Raw genomic sequence first — 27,357 nt, forward strand, 5'->3', positions numbered from 1 at the left:
TAACTATGTAATAAATGGATTTGTGTTGTTAGGTTGGTTATGAACACACCACTAAGACATTAAAGTCTTTGTAGAAAATAATGAAAACTCTATAAATGAGAAAAATTGCCATTCTGTGATGGATTTTTTGTTTATTGCTGTATTCATTCAGAATTATCTGTGTAGGTACAGATATATTCAGATATTTCAGCTGCCATATAAATTGCTATGCATTATTCCATAGTTCATCTGAACCACAATTTATGCTTTTCCTGTTGATGGACATTTAAATATCTCTCTCACCCTACATTGTTTTGTTTTCTGCATCCCTTCCTTCCTCCGAAACTCCACATATTCCAACCTCCCTTCCTTTTCAACCTCTTTATTTTTTAAGTTTTTAAAAAATATTTTGTACTTTTTATGATACAATTCCACAAATTTAGTGACTTCTCCTTCTTCTTCCGTACTTCCCTCCTCCCCCCCAAATGAATAACTCCTGAAGTAAATCCTGAAGGATTTCTGTATTTGTATTGCTGAGTTTTGAAAAATATCACCTTTTTCACTTTACAAAGTAATGGGAAACAGGCCTTGCAGAGTATCTACTTCCTCTTTCTTCATGCTTTCTTCAACTATAGATAGTAGCAGAATTTTTATTTTTTGATGATAAGACCTAGGTAAATGTTTCTGGTTATTGCATTAGCTTGCTTTGTTAGGCAGAATACCTCATTATATCCTTATTGGTGAATTGAGTTTTATTTTCTCCAATTTTTTTGTTTATAGTCTCTTACTAGTTCTAAAAAATTATAATGCTTGTCATTTTGCTAAGAAATCATTGTAGTTTGTTATTCTTAATAAAGCATCACTTAATTATGTATGTTGCAAATCTTCTCAACCTGTTGCATGAGTCATGACCTTTTTAATTTTATATATGTAGGTGGCTTAGCACATAACATTTACTAATGTTTAATAATTTTCAGATTCCTAGAATAATTTGCATATGTACAACATTGATTAATTTAGTTTGCATAGATATTATTTAGAATTTTTCACATCAACATTTTTTTTTTAATATCTTATTCATTTGAATTGCACAATGAGAAAGAGAGGGAGAGAATCTTCTATTTTTTGGTTCACTTCTCAAGTGCCCAAAATACATTGTCTTAGCTCAAGTCACAATCTCCTAAAGCGTGGCATGGGTTTCTAGGACCCAACTGTTTGAGTGACCACCTGCTGCTTAAAGGTACACATTAGCAAGAACAGGGAGGTTTGGGTTTGAGATGCAAACCCAGGTCCTTTGATATGGAAGGCAGGCATCCTAAATGGTGTCTTAATTACTGGGCCAAATGTCCACCCCAAGGAAGTTCTCTGTGATTTTTGAAAGTGTTTCCAAAGTTATTCAACGTTTTATTCTAACGTGTGCCCCAAGAATTGTGTTCATACTGATCAAAGGAAAACATAATTCTTTCTGTGTTAACTTTTTAACTTTGAATTTTATGTATCATGGGTAGTGTAAATGCTGATTCCTCCAGTCCCCAGGCACATAACTGAATTTTATATTCTTTGTGACTTTTTTTCTATTTAAAAAAAGTCCTAGCAGATTAGACTATATACTTCCTTAGTCTAAATTTTAGGGCATAGGGTATATTTTGATGCACATGAATCACAGTTGTTGCTCCATTCCTCGCATTTGCCTCAGGCCTTGTCTGTTGTACCTATACAAGTGCTAATTCTCAATACATAATTGCAAATATCAAAGTTTAAAAAACTGAATTAAAATGTAATTAATTTTTGGGAAACAAGAATGAAGCCCAAGCATATGATGAATGTTAAGAAAACTGATGGTAAAAGCATATTTTGGGGCTGGCATTGCAGCATACTGGGTAAAGCTGCTGCCTGCAATGCCTGGCATTGCGTATAGGCTCCAGTCTCTACTGCTTTGCTTCTAATCTGGCTCCGTGTCAATGAACCTGGGAAAGCAGTGGGAACATACACATACATGAGAAATGTAAAAGAGGCACTATGCTGCTTTCTTCAGCCTGGTCCAGTCCAGTCCTTTGCAGCCATTTGAACCAATGAATAAAAGATCTCTCTTCCATTCTGTAACTTGCCTTTCAAATAAATAAATCCTTTAAAAGATTGTCAAAAATATGGATTTCAAAGAAATTTTACATCAAAACAAAGTGATTTTAGTTCCATTTTGCAGTCTTTTAGAAGTACCCTTGTGTACATGTATAGATAGATAGATAAATCTATATAGATATATAAAATATGTTGAGGGGATGCCAAGACTTCAACCACACTTGTTACTACAGCTTTGACATCTCTTGTGGTTTTTTTTTTAAGATTTATTTATTTTTATTGCAAAGTCAGATATAAAGAGAAGAGGCGAGACAGAGAGGAAGATCTTCCATCTGCTGATTCACTCCCCAAGTGACCGCAATGGCTGGAGCTGAGTTAATCCAAAGCCGGGAACCAGGAGCCAGGAACTTCTTCCGGGTCTCCCATGTGGGTGCAGGGTCCCAAAGCTTTAGGCCGTCCTCGACTGCTTTCCCAGGCCACAAGCAGGGAGCTGGATGGGAAGCAGGGCTGCCGGGATTAGAACCAGTGCCCATATGGAATCCTGGGCGTGCAAGGTGAGGATCTTAACCACTAAGCTATTGCACCGAGCTCATCTCTTGTGTTTGAAACTCAGAGTTTTCCTTCTCTGCCTTTCATTTCACTTGGTTCACTTTTTAACTTGCAAAATTATTTTGAATATCTTTTTATTTTAAAAGATAATGTAAGTGCATAGCTAAATCAGCCTGCCCTTTCTTGTAAATAAATTTATTAGAATAGTTATAGAGAGTCTTTATTACGGGGCAATTCCCTTATAGTTGTTATATGTAGAATTTGGTTAGGATTATGTCAGATCTGCTTATTTTTAGTGGTAGATATATTTCTGTACTATCACATCATATTGACATTTGATTTACAAAAAAGAAAACATACTTTAATATTTAACATTACACAGTGGGTATTCATATATGTGCCTTTGTCCAGTAAGAGGGAAAATTAAGGGATAGAAGGAGAAAAAGTTTAATAGTTTAGGTGGAAAAAGAGATTATTTCAAAGAAAAGGGTAGTTTAGGGGAGGATGAGAGTGAGCAAGATTAAGGGTTTCCCAAAGAACACAGGGTTGTTGATTCTGGATTTCTGATGGAATAGGAGTTTTCACACACTTTCAAACTGACAGTCACCTACTCCGTACTCAGAAGGGCCATTTTTTCCCTGTAGACAGGAGTATGGCGCCAATCAAAAAGTGCCAGATATTGAGTATAACTGCAAAACTCTCAATTTCACTCAAGTATCAGCCCAGGTGCAGCTGAGTTCCATGTAAAAAGAGGTCAGGTCCAAAAAGATGAATGGGAGGGTATTAGCTTCAATGAAATGGTAACACCATTTTCCAAAAGTTTCATCTGGCACAAGCTGTCCTACGCATATGTTCTTTGGGAAATGCTTTTATTCAGCATACTGAAAGCATACCAGAAGCACAGTTACTAAAGCTCTTTAAATCACAAGTGAGGTAGAAACTTCATCATTTTTTACAGGTATTGCAGTATTGTGATTCTCTTCCTTATCAGGAAAGAGAATGGTGCATTCTGATTATGTCTTTAATGAATCTGTTACTTAATGGAGCTTTTCAAAATGTTATTTTTCAGAAAAATTCAACAATCTTACCACTACTGTCTAATTTAGTGGTAAGGTTTTTATATTCACCTTGCCTAGGAAGGTCAAGTATTTTATGACCTCAAAAAGCCCAATACTTGTTTTGTATAGACAATTACCTAAATGTCCCCATTATTTAGAATAGACCTTTCAGTATTCTCAAGGTTTATTTTTACTAGGATTCTCAAGTGTTTTCATTTACTGAATGCTGAATCCAACTGAAGAAGACTTTGTATTATTGTCTAAAATTTTACTCTCTATATTTTCTCATTTTATTTTGAAGATTGTGGTTACATGACATGCTGATTTGACTAAATGATAAACCTCACATTTAGATGTTATAGCTTTATCATGTGTTCAAAACTGTAATTGAAACAAAAAAATAGTTTGGCAAGATACTGTTCAGAGATATAAGTTGCCAGAGCAGATAAAGTAGAAGCAAATGTCAGAAACACAAAGTACACTATATTGTTTATCACAAATGGAAGTACTCATGTGTTAATGAAAGCTTTGGCAGTAGAATATTATAATGTCATATTTAATAAGCAATGTATATCCAGATGATATGGATCAATGAACTATCATTTACAATCTCTATCAACTTTAATTTAATTGTATAGCTGTTCCACCATTAAAATACCATTTTGAGAGAAGCATAATGAATTTAAAAATTTGTTATTTTGAAAATGTCAACATATAAAAAAAAATTAGTGTAATTTGGAATATACAGTTGTATTGTAATTGGAAAATTTAAAATGAACTAAAGATTTTGAGGCATAAACAATTCTTACAAAAGAAGTAATGAAATGGCCTTGCACGGTATTCTCAACAAAACACTGGAAGATAAATGAGTAAGCATCTTGAAGACAAAAGAGTCGTGAGCAGTGAACAAGATGAGTTTATTACAAACAAATCATGTCTGACAAAATTAACAGCTGTTTAAAATAGAATTCCAGAATTAGCATGGAAAAAGTATGTGTTTTTTGAACTTCAACCAAGTGTTTATTTTAGCTTTTCCAATGTAATTTAAATTTATGATATAAATATGTGAAGGATGGAATAGTTATGGAGTGATAGTCAATGTCAGCAAAAAATGTTATACCAAGAACATCCCCTTTCTGATCGTAAGACTGAGATTACAGTGAGCAGAGTGACCTGATGAATTCAAGTTCCTCATAATTTCTCAAAACTGCACATAATCATGTAATAATGTAAAATCAATATATGTGTCACATGAGGGCAGGTTGTAGCAAAGATTCCCCTAACACCCATTCCAGTCAAATCTTTCTGGTAAATCCTTTCTGTGTAGGAACACTAGAGGCTCCACTGATGAGTTTAAATCCAACAAATATGTCCCATCGTCTGTTTTTGTAAGCCAAGCTTCACTAGACAACAGCTGTGCTCATCTGTTTACATGTTTATTGCCTGTGGCTGCTTTCATACTGCAGTGGCAGAGTTCACTACTAGACACAGAAACTCTATGACCTGTACAGACTGAAATATTTAGCCTTTTGTATTAAAAAGCGTGTTCTTTGAAGTGGTGATTCATAATGCATAGAATCATTAGAATTGTGGTTAACCCTAGACATAGGCAGAATATTTTTACATTGTGTGAAGAGTAAAATTGTATGTAAAACTAGACTTAGTATTTAGTTTCACCCTGAATCACTCATGTTTCATCAGTGCTCACCCATAAATTTGACAAAAGAAGGTTCAAAATAAAATATTTGTCATTGTCCTTACATTCAGTTTCATTCAACTATTCTTGACACTGTAGAATGAGATAATGAGAATGACATATTAAATCTTTAGAAGCATAATGTGAAAGAACAATGAAAGAACATTGAAAATTTCATTACTCTCATGTAATGAGATATTTTAGGTTCGATTTTGTAGCAATCTATTTTGTTTAAAACTGCCTCAAAAATTAGTCTATCAGATTTATTTTGGACATTTCTCTTATATGGGCTTATTTTAGGGGCAGATCATTCCTTAGTCTAAGATTCAACTAAAGGAATAACTTTGTACATTACAGGCACTTGATTTAGGCCTTGAATGTTAAATTCATAATTATGTATATAAACTCATTACTCAGATATTTGCTTACTATGTGTGGGCAACCTAAACGGCATTCATAAAGCATAGAGATAGACAATAATGAGTTTATAAATAAATGCCAAGATCTTTAGGTAATTCTATATCATGAGGAAGAGAAAATTAGGATACGTGTTGGGGTGACGATTAAGTTGCCGCTTGTTATACCCAAATTTTGTATTGGAGTACTTGACTGGAGTCCACCTTTGCCTTCTAGCCAGCTTTTTGCTAATGCACACGTTGGGAGACAAAGGTGATGGTTACATACTTAGGTTTCTGTCTCCCACATGGGATTGGGTTTTTGGCTTCTAGTCACAGGTTTTTCCAACCCTGACTTTCTGGGGCATTTGAGGACGGATCCAGCAGGTCGAAGGTCATTGTCTCTGTCTTTTAAATAAAATGAAAGTAAATAAATAAGAATAAAAAACAAAAACTAGATGGTGGGATGAGGAGTGACTTGGATATAAGATAAGATTAATAAGGGACCAGTTTGAATTAAGACCTACAAGAAGTCACCATAAAATGATCTGGGAGAATAGCAAATTCAAAAAGCCCGACTAATTATGACACCATATAGAAAGCCAAAGAACAGAATAGTTAGACTCTAATGAAACAGGTTTTTTGGATTTGGGGGTTTGTGTATGTTTGTGGTGTGTGTGTGTATGAGAGAGAGAGAGAGAGAGAATTCGAGATTCTTCGTGTCTATGAGAATGTTAATGGGAAAGGCATGGAATTAACTGCTTATATGTTTGTGTAGGTATTCAGTTGATCAGTGGGAACATTGCTTGGATTCCTATGAATATTTGCAATTTTATGTGTCAGTTATAAAATAATAAATAGCATTCACAGAGACATATAGGTATCTGATCAGCAGTAAAGATTATTTAATTCATTGCATCTGAATCAACCATTAAATGAAATAGAAGAACATGAGTGGCTATTTAGGTAACAATAAGAGTTTAGAGATATTTAGGATTGGTATTTGGTGAATTTGTTGTAAACTCAAGGAGAAGCTTTTGTAAAGCGTCACTGCCAGGCTGGACATCTGTTGTGCATTCTAATGGGCCAGTCTTTGACACACAAACTGCAAGTAAGCAAGGACATTTAAAGAGAATAATGTTTTATATAAGGATACCTTTGTGAAGGATTTGGAAAAAAAACATAGATTTAAAATTCATGCTTTTCAGATATTTATTTTTATTTGAAAGGAATGTGGATAGTGAGTTGGAGGCAGAGAGTACTCTTCCACTGGTTCATTCCCCAAATGTTCACGGATGTTGGGATTCAGTCAGGTCGGAGCCAGGAGCCAGGAGCCAGGAGCTGAGAATAAAATTCAGATCACTCAAATGGTTGGTAGTACTTGAATTTTATCAGCCACTACTGCTCTTCCTTGTATGCTCATTAGCACTAAGTTGGAATGGAGAGCAGAGCTGGGAGTCAAACCCATGTACTGCAATATGGTATGTATCCCAAGGGAAACTTTCATTACCAGGCCAAACACCTTTCCCACCTACGTGGTTTTTAGTAAGAAAGAGATTAAGATTGTGATTGGTCCAGACTCAAGTAATCAAAAGGAGCCATCCAAAACCCGTGATCTGGATCAGTGCCAGTGTCCTATAGGAAACAAAGTTATAGGTAGATGTAGATAGGACGAGCTACTGAAATTAAAATGTCGTGGGGTACAAACAGTATGTTCCACATGAACACAACTTTTGGAAGAAGAAAAAGATAAATTAAGAGACCAAACCTGACTTTGGATTGAAGAGTCAACAGCACAATAATATGGCCAAAAAAATAGTCACATAAGCAAAAAGACATTACGTAAATAGTAATTGAAACCATACTGAAAAATCTGAAAACTAAGGCAAAGGCATACATTTTTGAAACCAAAGAATAATAATATCTCTGCTCTGTAATCTGAATACAGGGATTTATTTATTAAGCACTTTATTAAACCATATAACTAAACAATTAATTTAAATCAACAAATTGCTTAATATTTAACTATGTTGGTTATATTTTGATGTAACCTAAATATTTGTAGTTCATAATTTAACTGCTATCCATTTTTATATATCAAATAGGAAAAAATATATGCTTTAATTTTTGAATGAAGCTTTTAAATCTTAGTTGGAAACCAAAATTAATCCTAATACAAAATTCTTTAATTTTTCAGCTTGCTTGGTTAAGGTGTTAATTAGATATTATGGTCACGTACAGCTTGAATGTTTCACCACTAGCTGTCTTCAGCTTTTTAACCTGTCCATGTCACTGAAAAATTGTAACCCAACAGTCTTAAGAAGCAGTGCTACCCAGATTCTAATTGTGGTTCATAAGTGCTGTGATATGTTCATATTTACCGTACTTTAATTTCTCTTACTGCCATTTCATTCTAAATTTGATAATAATTGACAGAGTAGATAAAGTGACTAAAAAGTAAATAAAAGACGTCACACAAACATGTTGAGAGCTAGGAAAAGCCAGAAAGTAGTTGCAGGCATGGGAACAATGTAGGCCCAATAATTGTTAATTATATTGTTGCATACTTGCTTAAAATGCTATCTGATTGAATTGGAGATATGATTTCTGAATTATTTGATACTGATTATATATAAGTGTAATGGGACTGTACTTTTGAGAACTTTGAAAACTAAGCATATAGGAGTTGATAATATAATTAATTGAACTAATCGCAGGGAATAAGGTTAATAGCTAGATGATTTTCAAATGTATGTTGTTATGGCATAATAGATGATGATGTAGAGATATACAGATGCTTGGTAGTGCAATGTTCTAGGCATACTTTCTATTTTAAATAGGTTCTCATTACCAGCATGGTTTGGCTAGCTTGGAATTATTTCATAAAATTCCCTGGGTCTAATGCGGAACAGCATCTTCAGTTATCACAGTCCCTTTCCTTGGATTGTCTTGCTTCTGTATTCCTGTTTGTTGTACTGTACAACTGGATATGTGATTATCAACTGCTTTAAAAATTCAGACTTCGTGGAATAGTATGCTTTGTTTTGCCCTTTTGTATATACATGTATTGGTACCTCACTGGTACCTGCTTGTTTGTGTTTATATGCAGGGAGCAAGTCCATGAAAGTTAAATGGAATTAATTTTAACTGTTGCTTTTTTATGTGTGAAATATATAAGATGAAATTTGAAAATATTTAGTATTTCTTTGCTCTTTGTGGAACTACTCATTAAATAAAGGTTGGTACACCACAAACAATTCCTGAGTTACAAATTGGTTGCTATCACTGGTAACACTCAATCTGTCAGGGAGAAGACGCCAAGAAAATACTCATATTGCTACTGCATGGGCCACCAAAGCAACTAATGATTTCTGACTGTAAATTGTGAAGTCTGGTTTGTACCTTTCTTCAGGAAAATTATGAATAATAGACAATTCTAGCTTTTAAAATTGTTATTAGCATAAAATTGTCCATTCATAGTGTTGTCTTGGTTGAGCCTTAAAAATATAATCATTCCATTTTCTCTCCTATCAGACCTATTTCCAAAAAGGAAATGGGGGTCAGCATTTATTGTGTGCGTCCACATTCACTGAACTGGTAGAGTTCTGTTTTTCCATCTGGGGCATTGACTCTAGGATATTTATGATGGTATGTGACTGCCAGCTGCACAAGTGTGGTGCCAGTTTTGTCTGCAACTTATGAACAGTTCTGCTAATGAGAGTGTCCATGTAAAACGGTAAAAATGTATCTTGCATGATAGTGAAGAGATAGGTGAAATTTCAATGTAATAATCACACCGGAAAACTCATGAGCTTATAAAAGAGTTTGACTGTGTATGTTATACAAGTCCTGTGTGCAGACTTTGCAGCCAGGTTAACAATGCAAATCATAGTTGTTCCAGTTATTGGTAGGTTACCCTTTGACCTATCATGAGCCTCTTTGTGCCTCAGTTTACACAGTAATAAAATGGGGGAAGTAATAATAACTCAGATTTTTCAGAAAAGTTTAAGTAATGCACAAACAAAAACACTTAGAATCTGAAGGTAGGAAATGCCAATGTGATTTGTTTGCTCCTCTCTTTCTAAAAGTAAGGATGAAAATTAGTAGCTTTCTTTCTGACCCTGCCTTTTCTGAGAGTTACAAAAATGTAAGAAGAATATTATTGGCACTTCTAAAATGTGTAATGATTTCAAAGTGGCCTTATTTTCTTTTAAAGCTTAAGGAACCGGTAGTGCAATTGTCCTAAAAGGAGACATATTTAACCTTTAACCAAGACTGAATTAACCAGAATTGTTTTTATACCCCCTCTTTAGAAGAAAGGAGACAAATCGTAAGAAAATAGCTCATTATTAAAGGTGTTATTAAAAAGCAACTTCAACCATCTTTGTTATGTCTTGGGGTCACTGTATAGTCAGTACAACTTCTGTGTCTAAGCATTAAGAATTTTGTTTAGTAAAAGACAAGGAATTTTTATTAGGACTCTGGACTTCTGGAAATTTTATATAAAAGCTTTTAAGAGGGGATAGTTTTCCTGAAAAGATTCTTTTTAAAAAAAAATCCAAGAAGGCCTATGATATGCAAAATATTATTATCCATTCTGTAAAACAATATACATTTTACAGTTTTAATGAAAAATGAAAGTATAATACTCTAATTACCCTTGTAGAAAAACCTTCTAATATGTCTTGCATTTTGCACTAAAAAAATTATAAAAACATTTCCCCCTAGTGAACATTCAACTCATCAAATGATGTAGTTAACCAGAATTGCAGGTAATCAGTGTTTATTTGTATTGGGTAGCAGTCAGTCTTCAGTACTTCAGTACTTCAGTACTTCAGTACTTCAGTCTTTAGTAGTTAAGTTACTAATCAGTTGGAGAAAATTATGACTTTTGTCTAGTTTTCATTCTCCCTTTTTATTCTTCTGGTTTCAGGTTTATTAGCATTTTCTGTCATTTTTAATTATATGCTTCTAATGGTTTGCTTCAGAATGACTCTTCTGCAAATTCAAAATCATTCTTATATCAATATCATTAGTATGATTTAGTACTGAATGGTTCTCAATCTGTCCTAAAGTATTGTGGAATAAAGTATGTAAAGGAAGGACAAGGGTAAGTTGTAAGGAAATGAATTTTGCTGTTCTGTTTCCTATGTACTTGTGCACATGTTTGATTTCACATTTACTTCAGTATTTTTAAATTGCTTTAATTAAAATGTCTTAACAGAATATTTTTAAATACTTGTTTAATGAATCCATGGAAATGGTATATATTCCAAGCTTAAAAAAAACTTTAAAGTTTTAAGTTAAAACAGATTAAGTAAATAATTTAGAAATGCATTCTGTTTACCTGTTAATAAGTAATAAGGTAGATTGTGTACTTTTTATACAAACTGAATTTTAACTTACTTTTTGGTGTGTTGGTTTCTAGGAATTTATGCTGTTCTGCTATTGCAAAATAAAAATAAACAGAGTCAAACTTCACATAATAAAGGAAGGGCTTGAGTTACTTTTAAAGAGACAAGGAAAAAATAAATTAATTGGATTTTAGGGTTAAAAGCAGTATTTAGTACATAATCTTTCTGAACTTTTCCCCTCTTTTTGGAAGGAAACTGCAGTACCTAACTGCAAGTATAATTGAGTCAAGTGAATAGTCTTTTGTTGTTGCCCTGAGCTCTGGCTCAGTGGAATTTGATTTGATTTTGGATGGCTTTAGCATGGCTTTCACTAGGCCACTTTGATGAAGGATACTTGGAGAAGTCCACTGTGGAAATTCTCAGATTTCTCTGGTGTTTTAAAAACTCTATTAATAACCAAATCCAACACTAATACTTATATCTTAGAAAACACTATTATGGTTAGGCTAGACCTAATTAGCTTTTTTAAATCCCAGAAGGACTGCATCTTCTCCTCTTGACCATGTGAACGTAAAGATTCTTTCTGATTTTCTTTGTAAATTAGTAAGTTTGTTTTCATTTGACATTTTTGACAAGATAAAACTAAACCTTATACTTAAAATTATTTTAAAAATTTTTGTTTATTATTGAAAAGAAAATCGCTTTTAACATTGTTATTTTTTGTCCTAAATTGCAAAAGGCCATTAATAAAATGTTAGTGTCAGTTGAAGTGACCTACCAGAATAAAGTGTAGGTGAATTTTGAATGTTACATTCAGCATTATGGATTAAACACACAAACCAGAACAATTTTTATATAGAAAAGGACAGCCTGAAAATTGTATTACTTTTTAAAAGGTTGATTGATTTATTTGAAAGAAATTTTGACAGAGAGGGACATGGAGAGAGAGAGACAAAGCATTCATCTATTGGTTCACACTAAAAATGACAAATAACCAGGGTTAGGCTAAAGCCTGGACTCTGGAGTCCATTTGAGTGTTTCAACTGGATGGCAGGGCCCATAAACTTTGGTATGTAGTATGTATGTATGTATGTATTTTAGATGATACTAACATCGCTGATTGGAGGAAAGGATCAAGAGTTAGGGAAAAGTGGGTGTGATCATTGTTTCCAAATTGTCTATTTCTTCTTCCTGTTTCTGAGGAGTGAGGAGAAATAAGAGGAGAAGCCATACCAAGCTTCGCAACTGCTCCAGTACCCAGGAATGTGTAATAACCACCCAATATCAACCCAGGGTTCCAATGTGGCACATGCTCTGAGGGTTCTACCAAGGTGGTTTCAGTTGTTCTGAGATGTAGTTAGTCTCACTGATCCAAGGATGAGGAAACCCTTCCAGTGTCCATTGGCTGACATAGTTGACCTTGGATTCTCTGTTCGCCCAGATATTTGCTGTCATTGTTTGGCTGGGGTAGTTGTCCAATTTGTTCTGATCTCCTTCTTCTGGCTTGGTACAGATATATTCTGCAGCCCTCAGTGGGCTGCCATAGACTCCATGTGGATCTAGGCCCGCTGTCCACTACCCATCTTTTCCGCTGAGGAAGACCAGTTCTCACAGGTGGGCCAAGGACTCAGGCCAAATGACCCAATCTCCACTGGAATTCCAATCCCCAGGGCTCACAGGCCCAGCACCCACTGCACAGGTGGACCAAAAGACCCATGCCAGGCAACCCAGGTCCTGCTGGACCCCCACCAGTGGGACTCATAGCACTGGCACCCACCACACAGGTGGGACAAGGAGATGGGTCCCACTGAACAACTCAAACCCTAGGGCTCATGGACCTGGTACCTACTACACTGACAGTTCAAAGGACCCTGGCCAGTTAACCCAGCTCTGCAGGATTCCCTGCCTCCAGGGCTCATCAGCCTGGCGACCTTGGACGCACTGGACACCCCCCATCCACAGGGCTCATGTATCCAGCATCCACTTTGCAGGCGGGTCCAAGGACTTAGGTCAGGCGACCTGAGCCCCACTGAATGCCACAACCGTGGGACTCAATCTGGCACCCACCACTCAGGTGGACCCATTGACCTTGGCCAGATGACCTGGGACATGCCAGGTCTCCTGCCACCAGGGCTTATGGACCCAGCACCCACTCACCTGCCCCAGACTGGCAAAGCTCAGCTCACCATAACATCCACCAATGGGTTCTGCAGCCTGGCTTGATGTAGCCTGCCCCCAGTTCCAGCTTATGCTGGTAGGTGCTGCAACCTAGCTAGGCCCTGCCAGCTCCTAGTCCCTACCCTAATGTGAACTGGCTTTTGTTGCTGCCTGATTCAGCCCTCCCTGCACCATGTCCTGGTTCTCAGATCTGCCAGTGGATATTATGAATTGGCCCAGCTGTCCTGCCCCCAGACCTGACTCATGTATGTCAGTGGTACTGTAACTTGACCTAGTCTTGGTTGCTCCTTGCCTTGGTTCTTGTGCTCATCTGCAAGGACTGCATCCTGATAGAGGTGTTGCTCAAGCTCCTGTATTAGGTCTCTTCCCAAATGCAGATGTTGGGCACACTGGTGGGCCATTGGCCTGGGTTGACTTTGTCTACCTCTTGTCCTGGCGCAGGAATAGTGTCCTTGCCCAACTGACCCACACACATTCCGATTCTTAATGTTGAGCACTACAGCCCAGACACATTTGGTTCACGCTTAGACATAGCTCTTATATGGTTCTATGGGAGCCGACTCCTAGCCCAGCCCGTCTATCCCCATGCTGGCTCTCATGAATACCAGTGGGACTGGAGTCTCGCCCAGTATGACACATCTCAGACCCAATCCACACCCATGCTGAGGTAGACTGCAGCCATGTACAGTCCAGCCCGCTGTTCTCATTCTGACTCTTGCACTTACCAGTGGGAACCTTAACACAGCTGGGGCATTCCTTAGCTCCACAACCAGGCCTGTTCCCAGCCACAGATCGTGAGTATGCCAACAGAGATTGTTGTTCCACGCAGGTGAGCACCCATATGCTCCCACAGATTCTTTTTTTTAAAGATTTATTTTTATTATTTTTTTATTGGAGAGACAGAGAGGAAGATCTTCCATCCGATGATTCACTCCCCAAGTGAGCGCAACAATCGATGCTATGCCGGTCCGAAGCCAGGAGCCTCTTCCAGGTCTCCCATGCGGGTGCAGGGTCCCAAAGCTTTGGGCCGTCCTCGACTGCTTTCCCGGGCCACAGGCAGGGAGCTGGAAGGGAAGCGGGGCTGCTGGGATAGAACTGGCGCCCACATGGGATCCCGGGCGTGCAAGGCGAGGACCTTAACCACTGCGCCACCGCGCCGGGCCCAGCTCCCACAGATTCTTACTGACCATCTTCATCTGCCTTCTCAGATGACTTAGCAGAAAGCTGGATGATAGTTGAACAGCTATAACTAGAAGCAGAACTCTTACAGGAAATCCTGGTGTCACAAGTGGTGGCTTAATTTAATACAGTGTAATGGCAGCCCTGGAATTTGTTTGCCTTTAACTTCTTCATTTGCAAAATATGTTATTTTCTTTCCAGAATGAATTTAGAACAACTCTCACTCTATTCATATTCAGGCATATTTTGTTTGTCTCTCTGTATCAGTGGTATCTTTGAAATTCATGTATATTTTTATATATTTTCCTTGAGTATGCTTACTATGAAAATAAATGTTTACATACAGACACATGTGTATATATTCTGTACATGAATGATAAAAATATAATCTGTTTTTGCTATAAAAAATTAAGAAAGAAATCTTAAGGAAAAAAGTTTCATAATTTCATAAAATTTCATAAATTTAATACCTGAAGTAAATGCAAGTAAAAAAAATGCAAGTGAAAATCACGTGTTTTTTGAAACACATATGCACACTCCTTTATATGGAGTTCCACATTTATATATGTGTACAGTTAAGCATTATGCATATATCTTTGAATATATATTATGTGCACAAATTATTAAAAATTAGTATCTTATTACATTTTAGAACCTATATTTTAAGCTTAATGGTATAATAAATTTTCACTTGCATATGAATGTTTAATATTATGTGACATATACTTTATTTAGTCAATTCATTATTGAATACTTGTTTTTAATTTGCATGTCTTTTATTACTTTAAAATAACTGTATTAGTTCTTGGATATTATACTTATTATTCAGATTATTGTATTTTCATATATCTTAACCAATTTAATACACATTTAATGAATGTTTATACATGTATTCAGTTGTTTAAAAATAGAATTTGCAATTTTATTGTGAGTGGTTTCTTATTTTTAAAAAAATAGGATAGTTATTTCTTTACAAAGATTCATCAGCCTGTGAACATCATACACATAGATATTAGTGTAATTAATTGGTTAAATTTTGAAGATTCAAGGACCTTCAAAACTATGTAGAAATTGCATATATAAAATTATTCATGGATTTCAGAATTATTTTGTACCAAATTAAATTATCATGCAGTTATGTTTTTCCATGAACTGCTAAGTATATCTTCATATTTTTTACCCTAAAATTAAATAGTAAAATTCACAAATATTTATGTTAAGGTACACGAACTGCACAAGTGTCAAAAAGATGTTCCCATCTTGAAGCTTATAATATTATACACATGGAGGGGTTCTTAAAACAGCTCATGGAAAATGCACTTTATGAAAAGCTTTGTATGAATTTCCAATGTTTGCACCAAATAAACTAATCTTTAATTCCATTTCACAATGAACTTTGGAAAGTACCACTTACATTTTTTTGTTTTTACTGTTTTACTTGTTATATTCAGATATATTTTGGTACCTGGGAAGAGATCTAGAGAACAGAGTTTAGTATTTTATATTTTCTGTATTATCAGTCCGTTGTTTTCATGCTTTGGAAATGCTGATGAATTTATTCCATACTTGAGTCCCCCTGAGCTGTTCTGCTTAGTTATTTCTTCCAAAGCCAGCATCATATAGTTGCTTATATTTCAGTCTGAGATCACAACTTATCTTTTCTTTACTCTTTTCCAGTGGGGCTGAGAGATAACAGTTGGTGATTGTTTTAATCAAAATTTAGTTTTCAGGTTTGTTTATTTCTTGGTTTGTTGTTTTAAACTGTAGTTCATTGGAACTTGAAACTACTTTTAGCTCAATTCAGTTAAGCTAAGATATTAATATGAGCCCTATGCTTCTATTAATAATGCATTAAAGCATTAGATACCTCTGTAGCTAAGTCCTTGGACTAGAAGAACATGGCTGCCTGATGGAGGTAGAGATACAGCATATAAATGATCAAGGCTGTTTTCCAATATTTATTATCTTGTAGTTTGTGATTCTTTTCTCATTTTTTATAATCTGTGACATAATAACCAAAGCTGTTTAGTGGTTTGCTTATTTTTTTTAATCTAAGAAAGATTGATCATTATGTGGCATTGATATAGTAGAGTTAGGTGGATTCAGCCCCATGATGCTGGTAACCTCTTCATATTCATATTGTCTGTTTACTTTTTCCATTTGATGAACTGAATAATGTGTCATCCTATTTTCTATTCTGTAAATGCTTATTGAGTTTTTTCAGGAGCTATAATAAGGATAAAAATAACTACCTTTGATGGATTTTTAATCCAGTGAAGAATTTCACCATTTATGAAGATAATAGTAATATAATAAAATTGCATTTCTTGAGTGCCATTGAAGCCACTGTACTTAATGCTATAATGTGCCTTATATTACTTAATCTTATTAAGTCCTATTGAGTCCATACAGCCCCTGAGTTGTTTTTTTGTTTGTTTGTTTATTTGTTTTTGGTTTTTTACTTTCTTTCTACTTCAGCCACCCATGTTCCTTCTACTTGTCACTTCCTCTAAGAAACTTCTGTGTCCAAACTGATCTAAAATATTAGCCCATGTAACTCTCAATGCCTTTGCCTTGCTTGTGTGTTATGATACTAATATTATAGTAAAATCCAATAATTCATTTGCGTATTGTTTTTTTCCCCTACCAGAATCAATATTGAGTGGAAAAATAAATAATTATTTATAGGAGTTTGGTATCACAGAAAGACAAAGTTAAATTTAATGTAATTTTTGTTTTTTTTTTCAGTTCTAAAAAGCATTTTTTATCATCACCAAAGCTATCTTTTAGTTACTTCATTTTAAGTTAAAGAAAAAAAAGTTAGAATTTCCAGGCTTTATCTTTTCACTCTAAAGAATATTTTCTTTAAAATCTTCAGAATGCTTTTAAATTTGCAAAACAATAATTTTGCAATAGTATAAAGAAGGGTCATATATCTTAGAGTTTGTTTCCTCAATTTTTAACATTTTATTATATATTTGTAACATGTAACTTTTTGAGCCTAAATTTCTTTATCTGTGAATAGTACCAATCCATTTCCTCTCTTATAATGTTGGTCAGATTGTTCATTCTTATATTTAATAAATATTCATTGGTTCCTCATGTGGCAGGCACCATTCATAAAAATGGAATACATGATCAAAAACAAAAACAAAAAGAGTGTTTGAATTCATGTTTTTTTTTAATTTTAATGGGGAAAATAGAGAATAAATCAAAATCTCCTTTTAAAATACAAGATATAGGGCCCAGCGCGGTGGCGCAAGTGGTTAAAGGTCCTCACCTTGCACGCCCCGGGATCCCATATGGGCGCCAGTTCTAATCCCGGCAGCCCTGCTTCCCTTCCAGCTCCCTGCTTGTGGCCTGGGAAAGCAGTCCAGGACGGCCCAAAGCTTTAGGACCCTGCACCCGCATGGGAGACCCGGAAGAGGCTCCTGGCTTTGGATTGGCATAGTATCGGCCCGTTGCGCTCACTTGGGGAGTGAATCATCGGATGGAAGATCTTCCTCTCTGTCTCTCCTCTCTGTATATCCGCCTTTCCAATGAAAAAATAATAAAAATAAATCTTTAAAAAAAAATACAAGATATAATGGCTAACTTTTTGAAACTTGCGCCTTCTCAACTCTATGACCTGCATATAAAGATTTTCCATTTCCATTTTCTTTTTCCATTCCTGCGCATCCTCTGTTTATCCATTCCTACTACCTTGGATATTACAGGACTGCCACTTTGCTTTTATAAATCCCATTTTTCTTTTTTCCATTGGTACAACCTAAACTCACATTTCTGTTATTTTAATGATATGGTTGATTGGCTGTTTGTGCCTTTGTTTTCCCATTGTGAAGATGTTATAAATGCATATTAAACATCCAGTGTATTAGAATCCTCAGACATAAAATAGTTATGAGTCTTTAACTGTAGGTGCATGAGCTTATAGATCAGCTAATGTTTATGTATTGCCCTTCATTAGTAAAGATGGTTTGGAGACTTGAACAGCTAAATCTCTGAGGAGATTATTAGTAAATATGACATCAAGGTTATCATTGAGATTTCATAGTGAATTTGGAGAGATCACTTTCAAAGGTCACATAATATCAAACTCAATTTTTGATACAATTGTTGCAAATATTTTTATAATCACATTCACCAAATTGTCTTTAAAGGAGCCACAGTAATGTCCTGTCTGCTGCACAAGTAGGTCCTAATCCCAGCTTTGCTTCCATAATAACAAATATATTTAGATGTTAAGGAACATAAAAATGAATTGTGCATTTGTATGCCCACCCTGCCTCTAAATCTGGTGGGACAGGGTTTCCTCCTGTTGTACATTATATACAAGTTCAAATTATACAAATGTTTCCTTTTGTCCCCTTTTTTGTTTCATTCTTTTTGTTTCTTTTTTTTTTTGGCCTATGTAAACATCTCTACCATTACCCACATATGTGTATGTGTATATACATATTTATATGGCAGGTCTCATATGTTATATTTGCTTCTTTATGTTGTATTTCTTAATTCATTAGTGCCTACCAATGGTATATTTCATAGAACTTTATAAGATTTCCATTAAGAATAAAAAATAAGTAGTTTGAAGACTGTTTGGCATTAGCTTTTAAAATATAAATGTAAGTTGCTTTATTAGTGAGGTTCTAATGATACTATAGTTAATACTTTGTTACCTATCTTGATGATAAAAATGCACAGAATAAATTACACTTAAACATTTTTGCCATTGTTAATGGCCTACTTTTACTTCACATATACACTTGAGTGTGTTACATTTTGTTTTTTTTTTAAAGAATTGTAGACTTAATTGAAATACACAACTCTCTTTACCTCTTTCTCCTGATCAATCACAAAGATAATATAGTAAAACAAATGTTTCCTTGGCAGTCTTGTGATTTAGTATTTCTTTTTTACAGCTACACAAAAAGAAGTGTTGACAATTGTCCTGTGAGACTCTGAAGACTGAAGGTAATGCCCAATGATGTTTACTTGAATGAATTTTATATTCTTGAAATGTTTTATGCTGTTTAAAGTCTTGAATGTACTACCTGTGATCATTCTTTTATTGCTTGTTAACACATTAAGTGCCTTTTTTTCTGTATCTACTGAAGGTAATATTCTGAAATTATAAGTAAAAAGAAGATATCTCAGAATGCTTCAGCTGAATTTAGTATTTCTTTTATTTTTTAAACATTTATTTATTTTAATTGGAAAGGCAGGTGTACATAAAGAAGGAGAGACAGAAAGATATTCCATCTACTGGTTCATCTCCCCAAATTGCCACAACTGCTGAAGCCGTGCCAATTTGAAGCCAGGAACCAGGAGCTTCTTCTGGGTCTCCTGTGCAGGTGCAGGAGGATCCCAAGGCTTTGGACCATCCTTGACTGCTTTCCCAGGGCACAAACAGGGAGCTGGATGGGAAGTGGAGCAGACTGGACAGAAACCAGTACCCACAAAGGAGTGCTTGCTGGCTGAGAATTAGCCAACCGATCTGTGGTATTGGCACCTTAATTTAGTATTTCTGTACCCTGTCTGCCTTCTCTATAGGAATGCATTTTGCTCCTTCTTTTAAAATTACTTTCGAACTCTTGATTTTTAAAACTTATGCTTTCCTTAAGAGTACAGATTGTCTCAAAGCCAAAATTCAACTCCTTTTCTTCTCAGGGAGAAGTTTACAATCCACTATAAGTGATGAAAATGCTCTTATTGGGAAAGCAGAACTTTCTGATGAGATGTAATGGCTGCACTTAAACAGAAGTCCAGTGCTTTAGGCAAGCAATTTACAAAGACTTGTGTTGCTATATTGTGTAACAAGAACTCATAGGGATTGAAGGAGGTTTCTTACGGACGAGAAGAGGCTGTAATTACTTTGCCGCTTGCATGCATGGTTAGATCTTCCAGTGAGAATAACATGTTAGAGTAATTTATTATAGAAGAGTAAATCATAGATTACTTTGGAGGGGGATGGGGAGACACGACCCAACTATCAGTTTTGTCAATACATACACTTAAACATGTGTGATAGCTTGTTTTAAATTTCTTTACACCAGTGTACACCTCAAACATTCCGTTTAGCAGTGGGATATGCAAATTGTTCCAAATGCAGCAGCAGTACTTTCACCTGAATGTCAAAACTGTCAGAGAGTTTTAAATCAAATCTTTTATAACATTTTTTAAAAAACAGTCAGGCCTAAGATTCAGGAACCAAAACCACTGAAAAAAAAAAAAAGCTTGATTCCCGTTCTTCCAAAAAGCCCCTGTATATCAACAGGGTAATGTCGAAGTTCTAATTCACTTGCATTCTAATTTTAGCCTTTTAAGGATTTTATTTTATTTGGTTTAATTATGGTATTTTCTACAAATTAATGATAAATGCCTTGATTAATAAAACCAAATGTCAGAGAAAATGACAACTTGATGAAAAATTAATACTCGACAATATTTTAAGGAGCAGAGGCACTGAAGATGTACTCTTAAACCTCATATTTCATCAGCTCTTTCTTAAAGTAGATAACCAGAATCCCTTTCGCACCTGTTTCCATTGCTGTACGTGTAGATGTATGTTAGGAATATCATTTTCAATAATTTGCCATTTCACTTACTAGTTGCTATTGTAGTTATAAATGTACTCATAATTTTCATCGCTAATTCTCCTACTAATATTGTCTTTGTTTAATAAAATGAAGGTAAAGTATATTTTGGAGAGGTTATACTGATGAAGCTTTCATACTGAGAATCTAGATAGCAATGTATGTTTATTAAATCTCATGGTGTGAAAATTAGTATTGAATATTTTCCAGGTAGACTATTAATTTGATTATGAACATTTCAACTCTTATATTTAAATTTTTTTACTAAAATAATATATATGCAGAGAGCACATGCTTTTCAAACATTTGATATTGAAATTTGCCTTGTAAACATGTTGTTTTTTTCTTGAGGTGTCATTAAAGACTTGAATGCAATTAAGATGAGTTACTCCTTTGTTTCAAAGGAGTAACTCAAAGAGCTTAAGAATGAAAAATATGATTTTTCCTTTTACTGGAGGTCATGATACGGGAAAATAAAAATACCCCACGTGTCCTTCCATCTTTTTAAATATCTGGATTTTTGAATAGGAATGCTTAAATGTTTGGTTAAATGTTATAAGGAAATAGCACTATGTGGGGTTACAGTTTCTGGTTTTATGGTTGTATTTCACAGGTAAAACTCATAAGCAAGTGAGAGAAGACATAATAGTATCTTCTGTGTTGTGCTTTGGTTTGGCTTGGTTATTCAGAATAAAAAGGCCCACAGAATATTCTGTCTGTGAAATGGACTCACTTTGACCATCTGTTTCTATAATGACATATATGGCTGTAGCTACCAACAGGCATTTTTCCCAGTAAATGTTAGAATTACATTTTTCTATAATATAATGGGGGAGTATAGATGAGTGTTTCATACATTGATCTGCACACCAAGATGGATGGAAATAAATATTGGTCAACATCTGAGAACAGCATGTATCCTAGTTCCAAAGGAAAGCATTTTCTAGCATGATTTCCAGTAATATTTAAAATTAGAGATGGATGTTGTCTTGCCTGGTTCCAGGCATCCCGTCTGTGCTAGCAAAGCTACCTGATGGAAAGAAGCCACCAACATCACTGCCACAACTGCTTAGTTACCTGCCATGATTAATAACCCTCTATGCTAGTTAATTACTTCATTGTAACTGCCACAGTTCTAGTATAGTTAATCACTGCCCAGAGGAGTTAAAGTTGATCTCCTATTTTGTCTCATCTTCTGTGTTTAGTTGTATGCAGAAGCATCCATTTTACTGTTTACATATAACAGAAAAGAAGCTATGTCCATGTCCTTGACGATGTTTAAGTTACATATTACAAAATGTGCTTTTTATTTCTGTTTATTTTTCATTTTTTCAGCAATTTGCTTATGAATGTGAACCAGTTAACTTTTTCATGATTTAGTACGATTTTGTTAAGGAATTACTAATTACTTCACAACTCAAAGTACTATAATTTTTTGTTGAGATTCTGGTTAGTTAGTACAGATTCTCATCTATTTAAGTAAGTACTATGGGAGAGCACTATTCTTCTCCAAAATGCGTGTGATAAAAGCAGAGAGCTGGTATTGTGACATTTTAGGCTAAGCCCCTGCCTGTAACCCAGCAGCTTATGTGGGTGCCAGTTTGAGACCTGGCTGTTGCACTTCTGACCCAGCACCCTGCTGATGGCCTGGGAAAACAGCAAAGGACAGCCCAGGTCCTTGGGCCACTGCACCAACATGTAGCCAGATGAAGCTTCTGGTTCTTGACTTTGACCTGGGCCTTTCCTGGCCATTGTGACTGTGGGGAGTGAACCAGTGGGTGGACTACTCTCTCTTAACTTTTTCCTTTCTCTCTCTGGTTTTCTCTCTCTCTTCCTCTCTCTCTTCTCTTACTTTTTTTGTAACTCTGCTTTTCAAATACATAAAAAATAAGTCTGAGAAAAAAAACCCAAAAAGATCTGTTTTAGAAAATAGGGATTATATACCTTTTTCGTTTCCCTTGGAAAGCCATGGTTACTAAATGATTGAAATGTATTCATGAAATAGTGTTAGAGCAATCAGAAAGATCAAGTAAAAGTATGAACATTACCCACAATATGTAGAGGATTTGATTCTTAGCCAAATGTTACATTTTTTTCTTCCTTGCTATTGACTGTTTCTCAAATATCTGGAGTCTCTTTTCTTGTCCTTTAGTGGTGACAAGATGTTTTTTATTCCCCTAATGAAGTTGGAAGTAAATAAACATGCTTTCTATTAGAGAATTTTATTATCTCTTGTAATACTGCTCAACATACCTTTGTAATACTCGTTCACCCCAACCCACAACTAATTAGTGACTTTCAGAATTAGAGAAATTCAGTTTTGTGGTGTTTTTGTATTTACCACTGATCAAAGAAGTGTTACTAATACACTTGTCAGTATTAAAAAAGAATTAAGTAAATACAAGGCCAGATGGCTGAGCCCAGGACCTATCAAGAGCCCAGTATGTGTGGGCTGGCCACACAGAACAACAGAAACAATGATCAGGCTAGCTGGAATCAGGATTTAGCTCTCACTCTTATGGAAAAGGATATTTTCACATGTATTTTTGTACTTACACTTGCAGAACTCATTGATACTGGTTAACAACTGAGAAGGTATATTTTCTGAGCACCAAGAGCCAAGAATGTGTACATGTAACCACAAAAGTCTTTGCAATTGACAATAGTGGCATCAAAGTAAGCAATTTTTGTGTGTTTTTTTTTGTCTGGTTCAAAAGTGATTCTTGCCTTGAATCTGTTTTTGCTATTGCAACATAGATATAAACTTTCTATAATTGACTATTTCTGTCATTTCAAAGACTACTTGACTTACAGTGTAACATGTCTGATTAAATAAATAAATGCTCCATGTTGGCCCATTCAGCAACTAACATATTTATTTTTCTAACAATAAACATGCAATAATAGGTAGTCAAATTAATCAAAACTGGAAATATTGTAAAAGAAATTCCTTGGGCCAGGCATGGTACTCTAGTGGGTAGGGTCCTCAACTTGCTCACACCAGGATTTCATTTGGGTGCCAGTTTTTGTCCCAGGGGCCCTGCTTCCCATCTAGCACCCTGCTTGTGGCATGGGAAAGCAGTGGAGGATTGCCCAAAACTTTGGGATCCTGCGCCCGTATGGGAGACCCAGAAGAACCTCCTGGCTCCTGGCTTTGGATCAGCTCAGTTTCAGCCAGTATGGCCATCTGGGGAGTGAATCAGCAGACAGAAGATCTTTCTCTCTGTCTCACCTACTTTCTGTATATCTGACTTTCCAATAAAAGTAATTAAATCTTTGGAAAAAAAAGAAGTTCCTCTTTTTTCCTGTAACTGTCTTTATGTGTATGAATGTGTAAACATCAAGTTTCCCATTCTACTTTTTTTCTTTTCATGCTTAATATGTTTTAATATATTTTATCTTATAATTATACACTTCTGCAAACACCTTTTCTAAAGATTCATTTTATTTTTATTAGCAAGACAGTTCTACAGGGAGAAGCAGAGACAGAGAAAGTTCTGTGTGCTGGTTTATTCCCCAGGTGGATGCACTGACCAGAGCCAACTCAATCTGAAGCCAGAAGCCAGGAGCTTTTTCTGGGTCTCCCACTTGAGTGCAGGGTTCCAATGCTTTGGATTGTCTTCATCTGCTACCTTCCGAGGCCACAAGCATGGAGTTAGATGGGAAATGGAGCAGCCAGGACACAAACTGGCACTCATATAGGAACCCAGTGGTCCCAAGGTGAGGATTTAGGTACTAGACTATGGTGCCAGGCCCATTTTGAAAACATTTTTAAGTCTTTTGGTTTCTGGTATAGACAGAATTGGATCATTGAATAGGTGAATAGGTAAATTTATCACAGTGCACTTTTAAAATCATTTTTCTCTCCAGAGTAACACTATTCATTCTAAGGGAACAAATGTGTATTGAATGTAACTCGTGCCAGGAACTTTGTTCTCTTGGATGTAACTGTTGAAAAAAGAGATATTCCTTACTCTATTGGAGACTATAGAATACTCAATATTTCTTAAACAGATAAATAAATTTTACACAATAGGTATTAAAGTGAATGGCATTTTGCTGACCTTCTGCATTCTGACTTAAATAAGGTAATTTGTTCTGGATAGAGTAGTTATATGCAATAGCCATCTTCTTCAGAGCAGATCACTCTAGATTGAAGCCAAATTATCTCAGTTTATGTTACAAGGGCAATGTCACTTTGGAATGAAGATATATAAAGCAAAATTTACTTCCAAGGTGAATCATAAAAGATGGAGCTTTGTAAAACCAGCCTACGTTGTATGGTATAAATGATCCATTGATACTCTCATATCTCAGGCTGAAATATTAAAGGAATTGCTAGTGCTGTTAAATTACAGAAATCCCTCTTAATAATTTTTATTAATACTGTTTATCAGTAAATTGGATTGTAGAAAGGATGAACCAAGAGCAAGTTATGGAAATATCTGTTCCTCTAATTGGACATGTGTATGGAATACTTCTGTCTGTTGATCAGACTGTTTGTTATGTTCTGTTTTGGATCTGTGCTTTGTTTGGCCTTCCAGTCTGTATGCTCATTCAAAGGCATTCCAAGTCATTATGCTGGACCTCAGCCTTGATCAGTAAAAAGGCCATTGTCTCCATCAGCTGTCCACTTGGACATACATCCCTTTTACTCTCAGAAATATTTCATGTGCATTCACTATATATTAGATGGATTTGTCAAATTACTTCCAGATAACTAGTTTTATAAGTAATAATTTGAGCTATGACCTCTTAAACTATGAATTATAAGGTTTGACTATTTGGTCTATGTTTTGACACAACAGTTATTAATTATACTTTTTAAAGGACATTTCTGTTGTAATTTGTGTTGTGAAAAACACGGAAGTATTTTCTCTACTGCTTCCCAGAGTAACTGCTGAAATGCCTCTCTGTGTATGTGTGTGTGTATTAATATAATATGTTTATATCAGATATATAACTATATCTGATATGTACATTAAAATAGGTGACATATATGTGCCTACTGCATTCAAATGTGTTTATGAACTTAAATAGCAGTCCACTAAATCTGATAAACTTGGAGATTTTTATATTATAATATGTGATGATCAATTGAGATATGCTTTTCTAAAATTTAATTCTAGTATTGCTATGACGTCTGCTTTTCAAAACATGTTTAGCAGAATGAGAAAAATTTTATAACTGTTTGAACCTTGGCATTTCCTCTTAACTTTGTTGAGCAGGGAGACAAAAGTAGATACCAGAAAATGTCTGGTGTTTGAAAGTCCTAAAGGCTATTTGAAGCAGCATGGAGAATGTAAACGGCTCAAGTGGTTTTTGCAAATGTGTACAGCTAAAGGTCCTGCAAGGAAAAGAACATAGCAGAAAGGTCGGTTTAGGTAAGCACAGAAGGATATCCAGATGTGTCAGCACTCTGCTGATATCATCAGTATTTGAAATGGAGGAATTTTGTGTGTATTTTATTGGGTAAAAAGAAGATAGACTTATAGCTGAAAATAACGCACACTACATAGTTTTCTGTTGCTATTTAATAAAAAGCTAATAATATTTAGATGATTTCTGCACTTCTAAAGCAGTTTTTCATCTGTTTTCCCCCTAAACTCCATTCTTTACTGCAAAAGACACAGAATTAAATCTAAGAAAAGATAAATACTTAAAAACATCTAAACAGCTTTCTTAAAGATACATAACACTTTTGTTTAAGTTATTGCAAAAATATTTAACTTTTTTGTTCAAATTATTTTCTAGGATACTGTTTTATTATCTAGCATGATGTTTTTCATAACAAAACATCAATAATTTGGGCAAAAGTACTGAAACAGATTAATTTTTTAAACTTTTATTTCATTTTAATTGAAAAGTCAGATATACAGAGGAGGAAACAGAGAGAAAGATCTTGTGTCTGCTGATTTACTCCCCAGGTGGCCACATCTGCTGGAGCTGATCCAGTCTGAAGCCAGGAGCTAGGAGGTTCTTCTGGGTCTTCCATATAGGTACAGAGTCCCAAAGTTTTAGGCCATCCTCAGCTGCTCTCCTAGGCCACAAGCAGGTAGCTGGATGGGATGCAGGGCCTCTGGGACACAAACTGGCACCCATATGGGATCACGGGCATGCAAGACAAGGACTTTAGCCTCTAGGCTGTTGCGCCTGTCCCCATAGGTGAATTCTTAAGAGAAATGACTTTTGGAGAATGAAGAAAACATAGCTTGTACAGTTTTTTCTATGAAGAATATTTCCTTTTTTATTTTTGAGTGTATGATGAAAAACATTCTATTTCATGGGATGAAGTTT

At 35.4% G+C, this 27,357-nt stretch overlaps 1 protein-coding gene across 5 annotated transcripts in view; it reads left to right on the plus strand.

Annotated features, from left to right (window-relative positions):
- ZBTB20 (zinc finger and BTB domain containing 20) overlaps nt 1-27,357 on the plus strand; it is a 709,762-nt gene that overhangs the window by 75,384 nt on the left and 607,021 nt on the right. For all 5 annotated transcript variants that reach the window (XM_040980442.1, XM_040980441.1, XM_040980439.1 and 2 more), the window contains exon 2: nt 19,387-19,438. The gene's annotated coding sequence lies outside the window, so the exon portion shown is untranslated. The remainder of the gene's footprint in view (nt 1-19,386; nt 19,439-27,357) is intronic.

Source organism: Ochotona curzoniae, unplaced genomic scaffold, assembly GCF_017591425.1.
Source record: "Ochotona curzoniae isolate NIBS_2020 unplaced genomic scaffold, NIBS_Ocur_1.0 contig_3498, whole genome shotgun sequence".
Classification (NCBI taxonomy): Eukaryota; Metazoa; Chordata; class Mammalia; order Lagomorpha; family Ochotonidae; genus Ochotona; species Ochotona curzoniae.